This window comes from Macrobrachium nipponense, chromosome 4 (genome assembly GCF_015104395.2).
Source record: "Macrobrachium nipponense isolate FS-2020 chromosome 4, ASM1510439v2, whole genome shotgun sequence".
NCBI classification, from domain to species: domain Eukaryota; kingdom Metazoa; phylum Arthropoda; class Malacostraca; order Decapoda; family Palaemonidae; genus Macrobrachium; species Macrobrachium nipponense.
This window is the reverse complement of record NC_061100.1, coordinates 18,688,526-18,711,404: the sequence shown is the minus strand read 5'-3', so window position 1 is coordinate 18,711,404 and position 22,879 is coordinate 18,688,526. Positions and strand designations below refer to the sequence as shown.

Below are 22,879 nucleotides of genomic sequence, written 5' to 3'. Positions count from 1 at the left end.
CACCCAGTGTGCCTTTTTCCACGATTTCATCTTCACCTAGCATGCCTCTTTCCAGAATTTCATCTTCACCCAGCGTGCCTCTTTCCGCAATTTCATCTTCACTCAGAGTGCCTCTTTCTGTGATTTCATCTTCAACCAGCGTGCCTCTTTCCGCAATTTCATCTTAACCCAGTGTGCCTGTTACTGTGATTTCATCTTCACCCAGCGTGCCTCTTTCTGCGATTTCATCTTCACCCAGCATGCCTCTTTCCGCGATTTTACCTTCACCCAGCATGCCTCTTTCTACGATTTCATCTTCACCCAGCGTGGCTTTTTCCACGATTTCATCTTCACTCAATGTGCCTCTTTCCACGATTTTATCTTCACCCAGAGTGCCTCTTTCCACAATTTCACTTTCATCCAGCGTGCCTCTTTCCGCAATTTCATCATCATCCAGCGTGCCTCTTTCTGCGATTTCATCTTCACCCAGCATGCCTCTTTCCACAATTTCATCTTCACCCCGCGTGCCTCTTTCCGCGATTTCATCTTCACCCAGCGTGCCTCTTTCCGCGATTTCATCTTCACCAAGCTTGCCTGTTACTGTGATTTCATCTTCAACCAGCGTGCCTCTTTCCGCGATTTCATCTTAACTTAGTGTGCCTGTTACTGTGATTTCATCTTCACCCAGCGTGCCTCTTTCTGCAATTTCATCTTCACCCAGCATGCCTCTTTCCGCAATTTTACCTTCACCCAGTGTGCCTATTTCTACGATTTCATCTTCACCCAGCGTGGCTTTTTCCACGATTTCATCTTCACTCAACGTGCCTCTTTCCACGATTTTATCTTCACCCAGAGTGCTTCTTTTCACAATTTCACTTTCATCCAGCGTGCCTCTTTCCGCAATTTCATCTTCATCCAGCGTGCTTCTTTCTGCGATTTCATCTTCACCCAGCATGCCTCTTTCCACAATTTCATGTTCACCCCGAGTGCCTTTTTCCGCGATTTCATCTTCACCCAGCGTGCCTCTTTCCGCGATTTCATCTTCACTCAGCGTTCCTCTTTCTGCGATTTCATCTTCACCCAGCGTGCCTGTTACTGTGATTTCATCTTCACCCAGCGTGCCTCTTTCTGCAATTTCATCTTCACCCAGCATGTCTCTTTCCGCGATTTTACCTTCACCCAGCGTGCCTCTTTCCACGATTTTATCTTCACCCATGCCTCTTTCCGCGATTTTATCTTCACCCAGAGTGCCTCTTTCCACAATTTCATCTTCATCCAGCGTGCCTCTTTCTGCGATTTCATCTTCACCCAGCATGCCTCTTTCCACAATTTCATGTTCACCCAGCGTGCCTCTTTCCGCGATTTAATCTTCACCCAGCGTGCCTCCTCTTTCTGCAATTTCATCTTTACCCAGCATGCCTCATTCCGCGATTTTACCTTCACCCAGCGTGCCTCTTTCTGCGATTTCATCTTCACCCAGCGTGGCTTTTTCCACTATTTCATCTTCACTCAACGTGCCTCTTTCCGCAATTTTATCTTCACCCAGCATGTCTCTTTCCGCGATTTCACCTTCATCCAGCATGCCTCTTTCTTCGATTTCATCTTCATCCAGCATGCCTCTTTCTTCGATTTCACCTTCATCCAGCATGCCTCTTTCTTCGATTTCACCTTCATCCAGCATGCCTCTTTCTGCGATTTCATCTTCACCCTGCTTGCTCTTTCCACGATTTCATCTTCTCTTAGCGTGCCTCTTTCTGTGATTTCACCTTCACCCAGCATGTCTCTTTCCGTGTTTTCATCTTCATCAAGCGTGCCTCTTTCCGCAATTTCACATTCATCCAGCGTGCCTCTTTCCGCAAATTCACATTCATCCAGCGCTCCTCTTTCCGCGATTTCATCTTCATCCAGCGTGCTCTTTCTGCGATTTCATCTTCACCAAGCTTGCCTCCTCCACGATTTCATCTTCACCCAGCGTGCCTCTTTCCACGATTTCATCTTCTCTTAGCGTGACTCTTTCTGCAATTTCACCTTCACCCAGCATGCCTGTTTCCGCCATTTCATCTACATCCAGAGTGCCTGTTTCCGTGATTTCATTTTCATTCAGCGTACCTGTTTCTGTGATTTCATCTTCATCAGACGTGCCTGTTTCCGTGATTTCATTTTCATTCAGCGTACCTGTTTCCGTGATTTCATCTTCATCCAGCGGGCCTGTTTCAGTGATTTCATTTTCATTCAGCGTGCCTGTTTCCGTGATTTCATCTTAATCCAGTGTGCTTATTTCAGTGATTTCATTTTCATTCAGCGTGCCTGTTTCCGTGATTTCATTTTCATCCAGCGTGCCTGTTTCTGCGATTTCATTTTCATTCAGCGTGCCTATTTCTGTGATTTCATCTTTATCCAGTGTGCCTGTTTCCGTGATTTCATTTTCATCCAGTGTGCCTGTTTCCTTGATTTCATTTTCATCCAGCAAGCCTTTTTCCGTGATTTCATCTTCATCCAGCGTGCCTGTTTCCGTGATTTCATCTTCATCCAGCGTACCTGTTTCCGTGATTTCATTTTCATTCAGCGTGTTTGTATCCGTGATTTCATTTTCATCCAGCGTGCTTGTTCCATGCTTTCACTTCATCCAGTGTGCTTGTTCCGTGTGATTTGATTTTCATCAAGCAGTGCTTGTTTCGATTTCATTTTCATTCCAAGTGTGCCTGTTTTGTTGATTTCATTTTCTTATCAGTGTGCCTTTTGTTTCCGTTGATTTCATTTTTCTTCATCCAGGTGCTGTTTCCTTGGATTTTCCGTTTTCATCCTAGCAATTCCTTTTCTGATTTCATCTTTCATCCAGCGTGCCATGTTTCCGTGCTTCATCTTAACCAGTCCTGTTTCAAGTTGATTTCATTTTCATTCAGCGTGTTTGTATCCGTGATTTCATTTTCATCCAGCGTGCTTGTTTCCATGATTTCATTTTCATCCAGCGTGCTTGTTTCCGTGATTTGATTTTCATCCAGCGTGCTTGTTTCCGTGATTTCATTTTCATTCAGCATGCCTGTTTCCGTGATTTCATTTTCATTCAGCGTGCTTGTTTCTGTGATTTCATTTTCATTCAGCGTGCTTGTTTCCGTGATTTCATTTTCATCCAACGTGCTTGTTTCTGAGATTTCATTTTCATTCAGCGTGCTTGTTTCCGTGATTTCATTTTCATTCAGCGTGCCTGTTTCCGTGATTTCATTTTCATCCAGCGTGCTTGTTTCCGTGATTTCATTTTCATTCAGCGTGCTTGTTTCTGTGATTTCATTTTCATCCAACGTGCTTGTTTCTGTGATTTCATTTTCATTCAGCGTGCTTGTTTCCGTGATTTCATTTTCATTCAGCAAGCCTGTTTCCATGATTTCATCTTCATCCAGTGTGCCTGTTTTTGTGATTTCATCTTCATCCTGCGTGCTTGTTTCCGTGATTTCATTTTCATTCAGCGTGCCTGTTTCCGTGATTTCATCTCCATCCAGCATGCCTGTTTCTGTGATTTCATTTTCAGCGTGCCTGTTTCTGTGATTTCATCTTCATCCAGCATGCCTGTTTTCTGTGATTTCATTTTGTTCATCCGTGCCTGTTTTTGTGATTTCATCTTTTCTTCAGCGTGCCCGTTTCCGGATTTCTCGTCATCCAGCGTGCCTGTTTCTGTGTTTCAATTTGTTCATCCAGAGTTGCCTGTTTCCATGGATTTCCATCTTCATCCAGCGTGCCTGTTTCTGTGATTTTCATTTTCTTCATTCCAGCGGCCCTGTTTCTGTTTGATTCCGTTTTCATTTCAGCGTGCCTTGTGTCCGTGATTTCCACTTCACCAGCCGTGCCGGTTTTCCGTGATTTCATCTTCATCCAGCGTGGCCTTGGGTTTGGTTCTGTGGATTTCATCTTCATCCAGCGTTGGCCGGTTTTTCCGTGATTTCATCTTCATTCCAACGCTTGCCTGTTTTCTGTGATTTCATCTTCATCCAGAAGTGCCAGGTTTCGTGTGATTTTTCATCTTCATCCAGAGTGGCCTGTTTTTCCGTGATTTTTTTTTTTTTTTTGTTTTTTCCATCTTTATCCAGCAATGGCCATGTTTTCTGTGATTTCATCTTCCATCCCGCGTGCCTGGTTTTCTGTGATTTTTTTTTTTGTTTTTTCACAATTTTTTTCATTCAAGCGTGCCTGTTTTCCGTGATTTTTGCATGTTCATCCAGCGTGCCTGTTTTCTGTGATTTCATCTTCAATCCAGAGTGCCATGTTTTCCTGTGATTTTCATCTTCAATCCAGCGTGCCTGTTTCTGTGATTTCATCTTCATCCAGCGTGCCTGTTTCTGTGATTTCATTTTCATTCAGCGTGCCTGTTTCCGTGATTTCATCTTCATCCAGCGTGCCTGTTTTTTGGTTGATTTCATCTTCATCCAGCTTGCCGGTTTTCCGCGTGATTTCATCTTCATCCAGCGTGCCTGTTTTCCGTGATTTCATCTTACAATCCAGCGTGTCCCCTGTTTTTACTGTGATTTCATCTTCATCCTAGCGTTGCCAGTTTTCCGGTTGAATTTATCATCTTCACAAAACCAGCGTGCCTGTTTCCGTGATTTCATCTTTCATTCAGCGTAGACCTGTTTCCGTGATTTCAATCTTCATCCAGCGTGCCTGTTTCCGGTGGATTTCATCTTCATACCAGCGTTGCACCTGTATCCCATGATTTAATACTTCATACCCAGCGTGCCTGTTTCCAGTGATTTATCATCTTCATTCCACGTGCTGTTTCCGTGATTTCATCTTCATCGGCAGCGTTTGCCTGTTTCCGTGATTTCATCTTCATCCAGCCGTGCCTGTTTTCCGTGATTTTCATCTTTCATCACCACAGACAGTGCCTGTTTATTAATCCATGATTTCATCTTCCATGATTTCAGCGTGCCTTGTTTTCCGTGAAGAACATCCTTCATATCAGCGTGCCACTGGTTTTCCATGATTTCATCTTCATCCAGCGTTGCGCCTGTTTCTTGTGATTTCACAATTCCAATCCAGCGTGCCTGTTTTCCCAGCGTGCCTGTTTTTCAATTTGAATTTCATCTTCAAATTAACCAGCGTGCCTGTTTCCATATTCACTCATTCATCACAACACAGCGTGCCTTGTTTACCATGATTTCATCTTCATAAACCAGCGTGGCTGTGATTTAACTAGTGAATTTCATTCTTCATCCAGCGTGCCTGTTTTCTGTGATTTCAATCTTCATACCAGCGTGCCTGTTTCTGTGATTTCTCTTCATTACAACTAGGTGCCTGTTTCCGGTGATTTCATCATTCATCCAGCGTGCCTGTTTCCAATGATTTCATACTATGCAATTCAGACGTGCCTGTTATCTGTGAATTATCATCATTCATCCAGCGGCCTGTTTATCAGTGATGTTCATGATTCATGCCAGCGTGCCTTTTTCCATATATTCATCTTCATTCAGCGTGCCTGTTTCCATGAATTTCATACTTCATAACAGGCATGCCTGTTTCCCGTGATTTCATCTTCATAAACCAGCGTGCCTGTTTCCCGTGATTTCATCTTCATAACCAGACGTGCCTGTTTCCAGTGATTTCATCTTCATAAACCAGCATCCAGACGTGTGTTATCGTGAGTTCATCTTCATTCAGCACGTGCCTGTTTCCATGATTTCTCTTCATCTGAGCGTAGCCTGTTTATCCGTGTTAATTTCAATCTTCAATTGTACCAAGCGTGCCTAGTTTATCCGGTGGATTTCAATCTTCATTCCATGCGTGCCTGGTTTTCCGTGATTTCAATCTTCATTCCACCAGTTGCCTGTTTCCAATGTTTATCTTCATCCAGCGTGCCTGTTTCGTGAAATTTGATTTCATTTCATTCAGATCCAGCGTGCCTGTTTCCGTGATTTCATCTTCATACCAGACGTGCCTGTTTGTGAGTTTCGATTCATTTTCAATTGACAGCGTGGCCTGTTTTCCGTGAATTTCATCTTTACATTAAATCCAGCGTGGCCTGTTTCCGTGAGTTTCATTTTCCTTCATTGCCAGCCTGTGCCTGTTTCCATCTGAGATTTCATACTTCATCCAGGCCGTGCCTGTTTCCCTCCCTACGATTTTGATTTCATTTTCTTCACCAGACGTGCCATGTTTTCCTGTGATTTTTCAAATCTTTCCATTTCCAGCGGTGCACCTTTTCCGTGATTGTTCAAAATTTCATTCGATCCTAGCCGTGCTGTTTTCCTGTGATTTTCATCTTTCATGTCCAGCGTGCCGCTGTTTCCGGCGTTGATTTCATTTTCAATATCACTTCATTATCCAGCGTCCTGTTTTTCCGGTGAATTTCATTGCTTCCATACCAGCCGTGCCTGTTTTCCGAGTGAATTTCAATCTTCAAGTGCCCAAAGCGTGGCCTGTTTCGAGTGATTTCTCAAATCTTCATAAAGACCAGCGGTTGCCTGTTTTCGTGATTTCATTTTCATTCAATCCCAGCCGTGCCTGTTTCAGTGATTTTCAATTTCTTCATCCACGTAGCCTGTTTTGGCCGTGAGTTCCATGCTTGAATTTCAGCGGCCTGTTTCCGTGATTTCATCTTCAATGCCAGTGTCCCTGTTTTCCGGTGAGTTTCATATCTTCATATCAGCTGCCTGTTTCCGTTGATTTCATCTTCATCCAGCGTTGCCTGTTTCACATTATGATTTTCCATTCTATGGTCAGCATGCCTGTTTTCACCACGGTGAGTTTTCATCTTCATTCCATCGTGCCTGTTTTCCGTTTGAGTTCCATCTTCATTCGCAGGCGTGCCTCTTTCCGTGAATTTCATCTTCATTGGAGCATGCCTATAGTTTTCTGGTGGATTTCCATTTTCATTGATTCAGCGTGCCTGGTTTTCCGTGATTTCCTCCTTCGTAACCAGCGTGCCTTGTTTCTGTGATTTCATCTTCATCCAGTGTGCCTGTTTCCGTGATTTCATCTTCATCCAGCGTGCCTGTTTCTGTGATTTCATCTTCATTCAGCGTGCCTGTTTCTGTGATTTCATCTTCATCCAGCGTGCCTGTTTCCGTGATTTCATCTTCATCCAGCGTGCCTGTTTCCGTGATTTCATCTTCATCCAGCGTGCCTGTTTCCGTGATTTCATCTTCATCCAGCGTGCCTGTTCCCGTGATTTCATCTTCATCTAGCGTGCCTGTTCCCGTGATTTCATCTTCATCCAGCGTGCCTGTTCCCGTGATTTCTTCTTCATCCAGCGTGCCTGTTTCTGTGATTTCATCTTCATCCAGCGTGCCTGTTTCTGTGATTTCATCTTCATTCAGCATGCCTGTTTCAGTGATTTCATCTTCATCCAGCCTGCCGTTTTTCCATGAAGTGTCTAACCAAGTGTGATTATCATCTATTTTACCTCTAGTTTATAATTGGAGGGCGTCATCATTTGGTCCATCGGGCAGGGTACCCCCATTTGCAACCTGCATTATATGGTTTTTTAAATAGCGTCTTTGTTCTGAGTTCGACCGATTTGAAATAAAGTTTTGATTATGAAATGTTATAAAATGCAGTTTTCAAAACTGCTTTTTATAATATTTTCAAGGCTTCCTGGTTCCACTAATCTATTATATTCATCTATATTCAGGTAAAATATTTAATTCCCATTATCCTTTGTTCATGGCTTGAGTTTTAGAACAAAACTATATGCAGTACCTGCTGGTATATTTGTTAGTTACAATGAGTTTTCGAGTCCTTAATATGGAATATTAGAACTTATAGTTGAGTACTTAACTGTGAATAATTAACTTACCGTTAGTTAATACAAAAACAAAGAAAATGCAGTGACATTACTTGAAACGCCAATTGTAGACCTATGCTTAGCAATAACTCTCCCTTTCCGAGGGTTTTCTGCAAGACTGAGACTATGAACACTTATCACATATTTGAAAATACTTAGAAAAGCTCAAGACAACTTAAGAATGAAGGTCTTGCAAACGAAAGGATATCACGATGACGCTCTGAAGAGCAAACAGCACTCAAGATAGTGAAACGAGCCTAGAGGTAGTTAGAGTACAGCTGGGCCGTAAGATAAAGTGATCCAGGAGGAAAAAATGAGGAACTACAAGAAGTAATAGCCAGAGGTGTTGGATAAAAAGAATGAAGAAATGAAGTGGGTTCAGAGGTAGAGCAAACGGTTAAAATACCCACACTGGAGGGTAGTGAGTGCCCTCCGTGAACGTCATGCAGTGCTCAGAGGGCATTTTTATTTCAAGTTCTTTGCGGTGTCCCTTAATTGCAACCTCTTTATTTCCTTATGCTACAGCTCTCCGTTCATATTCTCTTTCTTCCCTCTTACTTTCCACCCTCTCCTAACAATTGTTTTAACATTATTCTCAGCGCTGAATGGCATCATATTATGTCCCAGCGATTACCCTTTGGCCTAAATTTTACGCTCAAGTTCCAAGATTACTATCGAATTTATACATGAAAGAAACAAGGAAGTACAAGTGTTCATTTTTTTTAGCTGAATTTGTATTTGTTATCTACGATGTTATAGTCTGGTGGATCCTCACTATTTCAGTATCTTGCTGTGTCCACGGTCTAGGTATACCTAGACCGTGGCTATATCGTCACTTTCGTTATCAACTTATTCTGTACGCCGTCTTTATTTTCTGTATCAGCGTTTTAGTGAGCATCCTTTTAGTTCCAAGTTACAGTATTTGTAATTAAAGTATGTTTTATCCCTTACAACTTCCTTTTAGACACTTAAAATTCACACTTAAAATTCGAAAATAACTCGCACATGGGCCTAACGCTATGCTTTCAGTTGCTTACGAACCAGATTACCTCAGAGGCTTTTGTAACCTAGGAAAAATATAATAATATCTTTAAAAAAAATCGGTAAAAGTTTTATAAAAACAGAAGCAAAATGCAGTAGGATTAGTTCAGCAAGTATAAAAACTAACATTTCAAGGTACGTCGAAAAGAAAGTCACTTGTTTTTACTGGGTGTGGCCTACTCTTCATTTTAGCCTAGCTGTTTAAAAACAATTTTCTGTTCTTTCGTGATTGATACCTTAGACTCTTGCAAAATATTCATCTTGAAATTACAAATAGTTATTCATGAACTTGTTTTGTTTTCATGATACGTGCTCATATTAGCAACAGTATCAGAAGCGGTAGAAGTGTGAATAAAAACAATGATAGCAATGCTTGATCTCTGGCAAACTCTCGCTTCCTAGAAGTATATGAACTCATCGCTGAATCACTTTTAGGTGTCACGAACATTATTTGCAGAATCATTAGTCTAAAAGATGCACATTCCTTTCACTCGCCACACGCCAACGTCGCCCAGAAACTTAATTATTCTCTCCATTTGTCAGGTTAACCTTTGGTTTGATAAATGTCGTGTTTATCCATTGATATATCCCTTGTCTTATTACTTATGCGTACTATATCCCCACGTCAGTCAGTGTTGGAGATATAAAGGATTTAGTATTCGGTGCATGGACGTCTTTACGCCACAATGGTGGTTAGGCTCACGCGCGAGCTGGTTTGTGTTATTGCGTAAGTTCTTTGATAAAAGTCTTCGTGTAATACTGTTAAAATGATGAAATATTGTAATTTTTTCTAATAAAAGATATAAAAGTGTATTGGTAGGAAACTTTTTTCGAAAGTTTGTAAAGTATTTAGATATTTAGATCAAAGGTATCGTTAAATGTGTGTGGGTGTAATACTATATTTGTGTATATATCTATTATATATATTCATATATATTATCGATAATATATATATATAGTTATGTATGTATATGTATATATATCTATATGATATATAATATAATATATATATATATATATATATATATATATATGTGTGTGTGTGTGTGTGTTGGTTTATATATGTGTTGTTGACGTTGACATATTAGTGAAAAATTGCAGGTCCATTTTTTTGATAACACGATTCATTCTCGTTAAGACGACTACAGACGAAATTCACACAAAAAATTTACCTATGATAGTAACCTCAAATTCTGTGTTGATATTTTTTTCTTTCGCAAGTATTGGTATTTCCATTCTTTTCTTGAACATTTTATTGTTGTTTTTCTTAATTTTTTTATTATTATTTTTTTTTTCTTTAGTAAATCAGTTTCAAGACCTTCCAGAGAACCCAGGTGGCCGTGTCAAATTGCGCGCAAAGTCTGATCGATGGCGCCATTTAAACGTTTTTATAGAAGTTTGCGAACCTGGTATACTAACAACAATCAATATTGAATTGACTCTCATTTGACTTTTAAAGTTCACGCCTAAACTCGCAAACTTTCAGCTGCGATGCTACTTTGATGGTGATTAGTCACTCGCTTAAGATAGAATTGTATAAGAGCATTGTTTTATGCTTTGTTGTGTAGGCCTATGTGATAATTTCTCCAAGTATACTCGCTTATGTGATAATTTTCCCAAGTATACAGGCTTATGTGATAATATCTCCAAGTAGATCTATGCGACAATTTCTCAAAGCAAGCCTACGAGTGTATGATAATTTCTCCAAGTAAGCCTATATGATCACGAACCTCCATAAGGGAATCATTTTTTTAAAGTAGGAAATTGTCATGAACCTAAAAAGAGAATATTGACGTAAAATACTTCTGAGTGTTTTGCAAAGATGACAGTTTTCTCGATAAATATTGGTATTAATATAAAGGATGTTATTATTAACATACAATGAATATATAAACACTTACGAAAAACACGTAATGGCAGAATTTTAGGTTACGGTTATTGCCAAATTTTGGCGGTTTTCTGCGAAATCGTACGAAATTTTGAGGGAATTTTTCTTACACAGGTGCAAATGAATAATACGCTCATATACGTACATCTCTCTCTTTTACAGTATTAGCATCTGCTAAAATTACTCGAAAGAAATTTTATGATAAAAGTACACGCGTTAGTATCTCCTCTGAGTGTAACTTTTGTTGACCCTGTGGTAAGGGTGTAAGAATACTACCACCGTAGGTCCTGCGTGTCGTAAAAGGCGACTAAAAGGACAGCTGCAGCTGCCTTGCTGTCTTACTTATTAGTAAAAGGCTAGGCCCACTGCCAATAACTGTAGAAACTGCTGCCTTGCAGTTTTACTTTTCAGTAAAAGGCTAGGCCCACCGCCAATAACTGTGGGAACTGCTGCCTTGCAATTGGACGTTTTTGTCAAAGCAAGGGCATGGTCGTAAAAATCCCTTTGCCAAACAATAAACCATGTCTGTTGTTGTAAGGAAGGCAGTGCAGAAGGTGCATCAGACAATATATAACCGACCCCTTAATGTAGGGATGGTGGGACAGAAGATTTTGTATACTCTCGTCCGAAACGAAATGAAAAGTGTGCCAGGACTCTCCAGAGTGGATGTACAATAGATATATATAAAGAAAAAGTCGAATCAGTGCAAATGATCAAACTTCCTTTATCTGCGCATGCGCAGGCTCCTATTCAGGCGTGCCCATTTCAGCGTGTGGGACGGTCGATGCTGTATGATAGCGCCACTATTGACTCGGGTATTTAGCATCTTTAGTGTGGTTTAAGTCTATCTGTTACATTTAAAATCGTGTAGAATATTAACTATTGACATATGAATACGTCTATCAATTAGAGTGAATAAATATATCTTCCGTTCGATTCCTCCTGCAAGTCTATATATTTGGGTGGCTAAGAGTGATAAGATACGGGAATTGTTTTAACGGGCATAAATTGGACTATTATTTGACGAGCAAAGGAAGGAGACAGTTATTTTCGAGATAGAGAGAGACAGACTGAGAGGAGAGCATTTTGCATAACTGAATGAATCGTAGGTTTGTAACGACTATTGTAGCAGTTAAAGAGCATAATACAGTAAACATTATCTTCCATTCGATGCCTCATGAAAATAAAGTTCACTGGCTAAGATTGACAAAATTGGAATTACGCCTAAACCTATGTTTGTTGAGATTAACTGCTAAAGGGAACCTATACACTGAACGATAGTCCGTATCGTTCGCAAAAAGTGTATGTGTTAGCGGTGGCCGTGTTTACAACGGACTACCTGTTTGGTAATTTTGTTTTGCGTAGCAAACTTCAGTGGGTGATGATCTCTCTCTCTCTCTCTCTCTCTCTCTCTCTCTCTCTCTCTCTCTCTTCCTCCGTTGAACTGCGAAGATATTCTCTGAACTCGGTATTCATATTCTTGCGTGGTTAGAAGGTAAGTCGTGGAAACACAGAGTAGCAAAATATAATGTACTGTTCAAAAGATTACATCTTGAGATAGCTTGCAGAGAAGGTTTTGAATTTGTGTTTGAGACAAGAGCTGGAGAGGAAGTCTGAGTTACAAATCATTTTCAAATCATAGGCGAGCAAACCTAATCAAAGATACGGGTATACGAACGAACATACTTATCTAGGTTAAGACACATCATCCTTCAAGTTCTCTCTCGTGAGAGCAGAAGTAGGCTCCCCCGAATGTAGGTGGTTGTTGTGTGGTTCTATTTGTGCTTGGCTAAGCTTCACACGCTCACACGCTCACACACATCCTGGGCTGTGGTTTTTGGGCAGACTTAACTGTTTAACCCCTGACCTGATTACGATATATGTATTGCTTCTAAGGAATGTTCCCACATTACTTTTATCATGTAATATTCATTACATATCGGCTTGTCTGAATGCAAAAGTGGGCGGAATTTCGTGGTTTGAACGATCTCAGCGGGAATCTAAACTCTGCTTTTTTCCATCTGTCCATCCGCCTGTGGTGGTCGCTCATGGTAACACTGTCCTGGGCTTTACATAGTTACGCTATGTGTAAGTTTCAAGTAAAAAAAAGGATATCTGGGTGTACATTTGCAACTGAAAAGTGTTTTATTAATTTACTCTATGCGAATTACACCGTTAATATTCGAAATAGGATATTGTTATTATTGTTGAATGTAAGCTGAATTTAACTATGTAAAGTCGGGGCGCAGTGTTACCATAAGCAAACACCACAGGCGGATGGAAACAAAAAAAAAAAAAAAAAAACAGTATAGTCACGACCAGGTTGCTGGCTTCCGACTTAAGTCTGTCATACACAGGTCGTTCAATGTATGTTTTGTCTGTCTTCCCGAGACAAAATCTTTGTTCAGACTGAAATCTGTGCGGAGATCGTTCATTCTGTATGAATAGTGTGTGTGTGTGTGTCGATAACGGCAATCGTTCAGACAGTCGTTCATACAAACGCTAGTCAACACGAAAATGAGAGAAATGGCAACATTTTATTAGGATCGTTTTCATGTGTAGGACATAGCCAATTATTTGTTTGGTAAAGGAAAAGAGAGAGAGAGATTTTGTCGCACATGAATTAGCCTACCTTTTCAGGTGGTTAGGAAGATATATATATATATATATATATATATATATATATATATATATATAATATATATAATAAGAATTACAAATTATAATCACAATAAAACATTCAGAATAAATGTACTACAGAACCTTTACTAAAAGAACACGCAAAATGCCGGTTGACAAAGCTTTACATAAAGTATTAAAAAATAGAAAAAAATATATCTTGAATACTGTTTGGTTACGAAAAGGAGAATTGTAGAGGTGTACTTTATGACATTTTTTGGTGGTCAGTCACTTTCCATATTTAATCTTCTAACTGTATCGTCCCTGTTTCTGAGCTGTTGATCGTAATCCTTTTTAAATCCTCTTAAATACTTACCACTGTTTTTGGTAGGTCTACTAATTCTTCAGTTGTGTTGGATTCCGGGTACATATTTTTTCTCCTTTGTAATCCCCGTCTGTCATTTATACTCAAGTAGATTCACTTCACCGGTGCATCTCATGCCCAGCGCCGTTCCTTACGACGCTCTTGATTGGCTGTTGATAAGCCAATCACAGGGCTGAAACTCAGTCTCTCTCGAGAGTTCACGTAGGCAACGTTTATGTTCCAACATCTTTCAAACATTATAACTTTCATTACACCTCAGTTTTACTTGCAGAAAGGAAGCGTTTCCCAATTTCATCACTAAACATCGTCAAGCCAATGATTTAAGGATTATAATGATACGAAAATTTCATACTTTAGTAAACTTGACGCTAAAATATTTATGGTGGAATAAACATAAAATTCTTAATATAAATTCATCATTTATCATTTTGTATTTCATACAGTTTCGTAGCTTAAATGTCATGGAAGACAATGCTACCAAAAAATTATAGGCAGGGCTAACAATATGAAAATAACAAGCAAAGGATTAAGAATATTTAATCTCTCTCTCTCTCCCTCTCTCTCTTATCTTCGTGTAGTCAGGTGTTGCTCACGTGATCACTCTATGACGTCATCATCATGATCACGACGCCTATAGGGGAAATCACTATATGAAAAAAATCGTTACTCAGATATTGATCCTTAAGGAAGAAATTTATTCATCCCATTTATATTTCTTTTGCAACAATCAGTCCTCCTATATCCCTCTCATTATTCCTTTGTGAACTCTCTCGAGAGACTGAGAGTTCCCCGCCCTGTGATTGGCTTATCAACAGCCAATCAGGAGGGTCGTAAGGAACGGCGCTGGGCATGAGATGCCGGGTGAAGTGAATCTACCATAGCTTTCTTTGTTAACTTATTTTAAACTTATTTTTGTCTGCTAAGTAAAGGACAAGATGTCGAAAGGCCTTGCAGAACTCCGCTATTTCTCTTTCTTTCGTGGAATTTGCCTTATATATATATATATATATATATATATATATATATATATATATATATATAGTGCCATTGCTAAGTTTAACTTCCCCTCAGTAATTGTATGTAATGTCGTAAAATGTATGTTTTATGTTCAGATTCTGTGTTAAGATTAATTTAGAATTGACGTGCTGAAGTAAAATGTTCAGAGTTCGCAAAAATGCATAATTTAAAGTTAAGAAACAACGCTCGTGAAAAAGAGAGAGATCCTTTATTCGCGAAAGCGGATTTCTCTGGCAATGCATTAGTACTACAGATTGGTGGCGCAAGAGTCCTTCGTGTTGAAACAGTATTGTTCGTCTTTGTCTAACCAAGATTACGCAATGTTTCGTCAACAGCTTCTCGATTGTTCTGTGCAATCATGAAAACGTTTAACATATGCCCGAAAGTGACGTCACTAAGTTACTTCGACAGTGTTCTGCGATTCATTTGTAGTAGTTAGAGATTCTTCTATCACGAACCTGTTTGATATTACTGATAAATTTACTTTTATCCCTTTCGATTTTTCAAAACAGAATTTGATGACTTGTAAGTAAATTCATTTAGAGATGAAATGAGTATACTACCTACTATGCATTTCAGGGCCGTGTCCAATTGATTTTCGTTGATAAAATCCTACCAAAACATCGGATATGGGTCACATTTTGGAAATAGGTATTTGAAGCCACAGCCTAATTGGCAAAAATATGCAGTAATGTCTAATGTGAATAATAAAGGTACTTACCAGAGTAAATATAAGAAATTGAAAGGGTAACCTAGCTAAATTTAGACGCACCCAGAGAGAGGCTAGTTGTGACGTGAACTATGACGTCAGACGTAATACCCAGTAAACTTTCCATTCACAATAGTAAACACGCCGATAACAGGAGGAGGACAGCAGAGCATTCATACGTCAATGCCAATCTGTTCTACGTGACTGCTGTCTGGTGCTTCACTTATGGCAGGCCTGGCAAATTGTCCTTGTGGCTGCAAGACTGCTTTCGTGCTGCGTGTTTTTGCAGTATGCAATAAAGAAAAGAACCTCATGCGTCATATGATTAATATTAACAGGTAAGTGGATAACAGATCATGCACAAACACCAAATGATTCAGATAGGAAGCCTAAATTAAATTTTATAGGGGTCATACTTGAATGACGAGTTTGGAAAAAAAAATGAGATATAAAAATATTTTGTTTATATTAATGTATTACTAAATTTTCACAATAAGAATAAGAGATGACAGATTTTTTCTTGACTGCAAACTATCTCACTGACTAGCTTCATCAACCATACTTAACAATTTACCTATTCTACTGATCTCCTTATATATATATATATATATATATATATATATATATATATATATATATATATATATATATACACTGTACTTACACACACACACACATTTATATATAAAACTTCATTTATAAATTATGTGTATGTGCATGTATGTACTATATATGTCTTAAGCTCATATATGTAAAGCATTTATATATCTCTAAATATTCTAATCATACTCTTCCTTGATGTCGAAGTATGAATAATAACAATAATGATGATTATATTAATAACAACAATAATGATAATAACTGTGACGAATATTAATGTGATTATTATGACTTATTATCAATTTCTTTGCATGAACGTGTGCGTAGAGAAAACAAAGTATAACATATAATGCATTTTTATTCACTGGCTAAATACTGATCTTTGTCCACACAGGCCCTACGACCGTGTGGCAAATTTCATGGGTATCACGTCGCTTTCTGTGAGGAAGATTGTTCACCGTAACAGATCAGTGATCTCACATGAGTCTGCTGGCAAAGTATTTCCTATACCACAAGTCTTTGATAATTTTACAGTGGGTGCCATTCGTCGGTTTGTTCACGAGATATTTGCTGCAAAGCAAGTATTTACTGTTAGAACCCTGATGGCAGATTTGAAGATAGCCACCATAATCCCTGAAACAACCTCCGAGATAGCGGTGTGGCGGCTCCTGCAAGATACGGGATTCAGATATAAAACGTCTCAACGAAAGATGTATCTTGCAAAAGTCCATTGATGTGGTTTGCCGACGGATCGGGGTTCTCCGGGCTCTGAAGCGCCATCGAGATGATGGAAGGGAGATAGTATAAATTATGTCGATGAGACGTGGTTCACCACCAGAATGAGCTACAACAGAGAGTGGGTGGACACCGCACAACCTGCAACCAACGCCATGCATAGCCGTCAGGTTCCACCTGGCGAGGGAGAGCGCTTCGTGGTGGTAGCAGCTGTCACAGCAAATGGATTTATTGAAGGCTCTTTCCTTAGTTATCCTGCAAAGAGTACAAGTGGCGATTACCACGGGGAAATGACAGGCGAGCTGTTCATACGCTGGTTAACAACGCAGCTTCTACCATTGCTGCCTGAACCATCAGTGTTGGTGCTCGACAACGCACCTTATCACAGCCAGCTATTAGACGAGTGTCGGTGTCCTACCACGGCCACCAAGAAAGCAGACCTTATTACCTGGCTTCAGAGTCGCCGAATCCCTGCCCCAGACGGTGCCACAAGACCTGAACTGTTGCTCATATGTCAACAGAACAGGCCAAAACCACAGTACATAGTGGACGACATAACATAATTCGAGAGTGGGGCCACGATGTGGTGCGTCTGCCATCTGCCAACCCAGAGCTCAATGCCATTGAGCAAGTATGGGCGTGTATAAAACGTCATGTGCGTTCATCTTTACAGCGATTCACCCGGGCAGGCTTGCAGGCAAGACTGGAGGAAGCCAAGCTTTTGGCCACTGAAAGTGTTTGGGGGTCTGCAGTGAAACGATCTCGAGCCTTTGAGGATGGGTATTGGTCAATGGACAACATTCAAGAGCCTGTTGGACCTATCATTATAAACTTAGACAACGATGACGAGGATATAGAAGACCTATACCTGGATGAGGACGATGATGAAAATAAATAACAATTATTTTGGTTGTGTGTTCTCTATTTTCTTTTTTTTTTTCCTTTACTCATGTAGAAATATTGATTTCTGTATTTGTAACGAAACTTCTTTACTTATGGTCTGCTCAATGAGCAAGACTCAGATTCGAACAAGTTCTGTCTTAATCTTCAACAAACAACAGCATATGCTTTTACATAGTTTTATATTTTAATCTTTGTATAAGCTTATTTCACATTTCAGTTTTAATGCATTTCAGCAGAATAATTGGATTAATGGATTATAAAATTTATGTTATAGCCCAAGTGCTTAGACTATGAATTATGAGTATCATATTGCACTACAATGTAGTTATGTTTAAAGGAAATATATAATATATATATATATATATATATATATATATATATAAGAGAGAGAGAGAGAGAGAGGTGTATAGGGTAGCTGTTTGTGTGTTTTCATTCATAAAGTGGCTATACGACTGGAGTGTCTAGTAACTACGTCATACTACAGTAGAGTATCAATGAGTGGGAAGGCCTTCAGTAATGACGTCTACATAGTCTCTCTCTGGGTGCGTCTAAATTTAGCTAAGATACCCTTTCAATTTCTTAGATATACTCTGGTAAGTGCCTTTATTATTCACATTAGACATTATTGCATATTTTTGCCAATTAGGCTGTGGCTTCAAATACCTATTTCCAAAATGTGACCCATATCCGATGTTTTGGTAGGATTTTATCAGCGAAAATCAATTGGACACGGCCAAGAAATGCATAGTAGTTCCCAACCAAATATTTCTCTCTCTCTCTCTCTCTCTCTCTCTCTCTCTCGTCCCCTCTCCTCTCCGCTCTCTCTCCTTCTCTTCCTCTCTCTCTCTTACCGCTTCCTCTAGTGAGCGCAACCTGATTCTGCTTCATGTTCTTACAGGATGTATCTGGCGAACTGCCTTATCACTGCTCCCATACGTAAATATACCTCGTGTAAGAAGATAAACTCTTATCTTTGATGAGTCACCCTTCAAAACGTCTCATATTCGAAGATGAGAACTAACACACAACACACTGGTTTTTATGACATGGCCTAAAGCCTCGTTCACACATTCACGTGTCAAGTCAACGCATGCCCACGCATGAACGGAAATTGGTAGTTGGAAACCGCTTACGAAAGTACTACGAAAATATCCCGAAATGCGTATTTATGATCGTGTGCATTCGGGGCGGAGTCGGGAGGTCGCTACGAACCATCCCAGCATGCGTTGGGAGCCGCGATCGCTTCGACCTGTTCAAAAGATACGTGCCGCATCTGTGGCGCGGTCGGCATGCCTACGGGGCAGTGACGTGTGGTCTCCCGCTGCGGTTCCGATCCCACCAAGCATAGCGCGAGTCTCCAGGTGGTTTGGGAACATACGGAATACTAGCGCTGCAACCCTGAGGACCCATTTACGATGATTCCCGCTGAGTCGGGTGTATGAAACGCCGTGGGGAGGATATGCGGCATCAGTTCTTCTACCAGACAGGCAGCAGCACCATCAGCGACTTCGTCAGTAGACTACACAAAGCTGAAAGAAATCACGAAGAGACAGTGAATGTAAATTATATATATATATATATATATACATATATATATATATACTATATATGATATATATGAATATATATATATATATATATATATATATATATATATATATATATGTATATATATATATAATGCGTCAATAAACATATAATTGAAAAATGACTTTTGTTCAATAAACTAAAAACCATCAAAGTTATAAAAATAAAATAAGAATAATAACACAAATAAGACATATGCAAACAACTATATGTATTGTTGAAAGTAACTTATATTCAAGGAAAATGAATAAAAATGAATATGCAAAAGGACATATGATTAAACAATAACAGTTATTCAATGAACTCAACCAAAAATAACAGTTCTATAATGAACTGAAAATAATAACAAATGAGACATATGCAAAATAAGATATAATTTCTTCGGTTTTATGTTTGAAATGAAGTTGTATTTTGAATAAAAGATTAAGTTACTATCTTCACTGTTTGCTTTGTTTGCTGTTTAGTGAATGACTGGAATTTCTCTCTCTTTCTCTCTCTCTCTCTCTCTCTCTCTCTCTCTCTCTCTCTCTCTCTCTCTCTCTCTCTCTCTCTCGTTGCCCTTATCTCGTACAGTATTTCTTTATCTATTCATCTATCTTTCCGTCTGTCTAATTTTTTAATGCCTCTTTGTCAAGACATTTGGAGTATGTTACGTTAGGTACGAATTGACCGGAAATTATTTGGTGCATTTGTGGACGGGGTCGTTACCACTGAAAGGTATTATTATTATTATTATTATTATTATTATTATTATTATTATTATTATTATTATTATTATAGCTGAAATATAAGGCGATGCAGATGTTTAACTAATTATTGAAAATGTGTTGTATTAAGGAATCTATTTCGCGAATCATTTGTGGCGGTCTTAATGGGTCTGACGACAAAAGATGAAATAAATATATTGATAAAGAAATACGCAAATAAATGAATATATTTAATAAATATATTTCCCGTAGGCGTTGAATGACTGCCATCACACGCGTGCAGCACGGCCTTTTTGTAAGTAACGTATACCCGCCGACGTACGTTAGATTAACGTGAGGACGTCGTGTGAGGTCGTTACACATACGGTATACGTACGTGGATGTTACTTGCTCGGCCATGCACCACTTGTGGGGGTGTAGCCTATTGTCGTGGAAATTAACGAAAGCTTCCCGTCAATCTTGCGCGTTGGGTAGCTTTTTAGCATTACTTCGTACTTACGGTATGGCGTCGTTATGTTGACCACGGTCTAGGTATACCTAGACGTGTGATGTTGATTGCGTGGGCTTGATACGTGAATGTGTGAACTTAGCTTAAGGTTTCTGGGCATCTTGGCACCGTAATTTTCAAATATTGAAAAAGGCCAGTGAACGATGCTGGGATTACGTTTTATCAAGGCCGAGACTTTGTTTTATCTATGGTTTTTACAGTCCAGGCATTTTGGACTGAGTCAGGGACGGGAGACGGGTTTCGTTTTCGTTTTCGTTACCTAGACCTAGACCTTTGCGATTTTGGTATATGGGAATATATAAGACTCGACAGAGAATATTATGAGAAGTTATTTAAATAAATTTAGTCGCGTCGTCTTCCCCAGGCTCTAACTTTCATTTTTATTTTATAATAATCTGTACAATAACGACACACTCATTGTTCGATTGTTAGAATTTGGTGAAAAGGTCAGTGAAAAGGTATTACTCTGGCAAGACAGTTCGAGAAAGATCAAGCTTATATTGTCAAATCTCATTTATTTATTTATTTTTTGCATATCATTATTATCGTTTATGCTACCACGCGCATTGACATGAACATTGCCTGTTTATAAATTCACTTTTCTAAATAACACGGAATGATCAGCTCAAAATTCACTTCCTCTTTGGTGTGAGGAACGAATCGACATACTCGATCGTTTGAAACAAAATGATCAAGGAAACAGACAGGAAATTCCGAATATGCTTATACAGTATAGGCCTATGGGGGCGACAGTAAGCTGCTATGAGGGCTTGTTACACCCAAAGGCTTTGTTTGGACTTTCATTAGACCAATGTTCGTCATGCAACTCTCTCTCTCTCTCTCTCTCTCTCTCTCTCTCTCTCTCTCTCTCTCTCTCTCTATATATATATATATATATATATATATATATATATATATATATATTCCGTAACAAATAACAACATCATTTACAAAATTCCTTGCAAGGATTGCCCGTCTTCTTACGTCAGTCAGTCAAGTAAAAATTTATGTGTACGTATTAAGCAGCGTATGTATTCAGTTAGAACAGCCCAGACTTCAAATGCACTGTTTATCCATGTGAGCGAAAAATCTCGTTTTATAAATTGGGGCGAGAGCTCTGTAATTGCTAGGTCTAATGATCATGTTTCAAGAAATTTACTGGAATCAGCAATTATACAAGTCACTAGTAAAAACAACCTAAATCTTAGTCTGGGATTGTACTATTTGGACCCATTTATTTGTAAAATGTTTATGAAGGACGTTAAAATAAATGAATTAACTACTAATTAGTTAGTCCCACATGTTTATAGATATTATATATATTTCTCTCTCTCTCTCTCTCTCTCTCTCGCTATATTTATATCCTATTTTCGTTTCTCACTCATTGTTGGGACATTTTTGTAAATTTCATGTTACTATTAAAAAATGTATTGTTTTTCGAATAAAATTGCCTTGACAAGACAGAATGATATTCACACAAACACATGACGCCACACACACACACACACAACACACACACAACACATATATATATATATATATATATATATATATATATATATATATATAGAGAGAGAGAGAGAGAGAGAGAGAGAGAGAGAGAGAGTTAGATGGTAATTATGGTCCTTAGACTAGCCAATAGGTTCCACTCAAACTATTTGATCAGAAAGAAATTCTTTACTTTCTCTTTTTTATTTCTACAGAAGCAAAACCAAATAAGTTCCATTATATATATATATATATATATATATATATATATATAGATATATATAACACATATATACATATGATTTATTTTATTGATAAGAAACGTTTCATTTCGTCACCAACACATCATCAGTCTGCAATAAAAAATTCCAGAATTAAAATAAGCTTACAAATTACAATAACAATAAAAGATATACCCAGAACGTTAGGATGGAGAACGAGAGGAAAATTACCTGTTGAAGTGGAGAGAGAGAGAGAGAGAGAGAGCGAGAGAGAGAGAGAGAGAGAGAGAGAGAGAGAACGGAGTGTCCAACCATAAATCAAACTTCACTTGAGGCCATCAGGCTTCTTGCTCTGGGCCCTCCCGTGCCCCCTCCCCCAGCCCCCCTCCTGTTAACACCGGCTGTTCACCCGGTTCTCCCGGGAATCTCCCCTTACTCCCTACAGAGAGAGAGAGAGAGAGAGAGGCCATAATCCGTGGTTACTCCGAGTTTATCGATTCCGGCCACGATAAGTTCAAAATTTTAGTAACTATAGAAAAAAAGTTTGTTTAATATTTTATTCATTAAAACTCTTTGTTGACAATCTTGGTGTGATTAAGCTGAAAAAGGGGAGAGCGGGGTCGGGGACGGTTTGTTTACCCTTGGAAACACCACAGAGTTGAGATTCCCCACGAGGCGACGTTGCCAAACCTTTTGGGCGCCCTGCCAAAACGTTTGG

The 22,879-nt window shown here is 39.1% G+C and overlaps 1 protein-coding gene across 2 annotated transcripts in view; it reads left to right on the top strand.

The window, feature by feature from the left end:
- LOC135210740 (uncharacterized) overlaps positions 1-22,879 on the top strand; it is a 98,554-nt gene that overhangs the window by 706 nt on the left and 74,969 nt on the right. The window lies entirely within an intron of this gene.